This window comes from Penaeus monodon, chromosome 20, assembly GCF_015228065.2.
Source record: "Penaeus monodon isolate SGIC_2016 chromosome 20, NSTDA_Pmon_1, whole genome shotgun sequence".
Lineage (NCBI taxonomy): Eukaryota > Metazoa > Arthropoda > Malacostraca > Decapoda > Penaeidae > Penaeus > Penaeus monodon.
The window spans coordinates 1,196,439-1,196,869 of NC_051405.1; positions in this window are offsets into that span (position 1 = coordinate 1,196,439).

The window sequence follows — 431 nt, forward strand, 5'->3', positions numbered from 1 at the left end:
TGGTATGTTGATTCCCTTCATGCTCTAATTAGATTTTACACATTGAATATCCTGTGACCAGGTAGGAGGAGATATAGATACCCAGGGTAGTGGCTTAATTTCATCCGGGCAAAGTGGCTATCTTGTTGTCACGCCTTTCAAGTTGGCCGACAGAGAGTAAGTATGAGGTTTGTGCTTTCAGGGGTGGGTCATCCTGCAACAGACTTTTTTTGTATGAAGAGCTTTAGCCTTTGATTTACAAATGGGCTCCTTATCCTCTAAGATGATCTTAGACTGCTAAAATGAGTAAATAACAAAACTTTTTTTTTTTTGAGGGGGGGTTAACATGTTATTTTGTCATACCAAAGAGATTATAATGTTTTATAAAGTGTTCATAACTGATGATATATTGTTATAAATATTGTCATACAGTAAAAGATTAAGGAAATCTC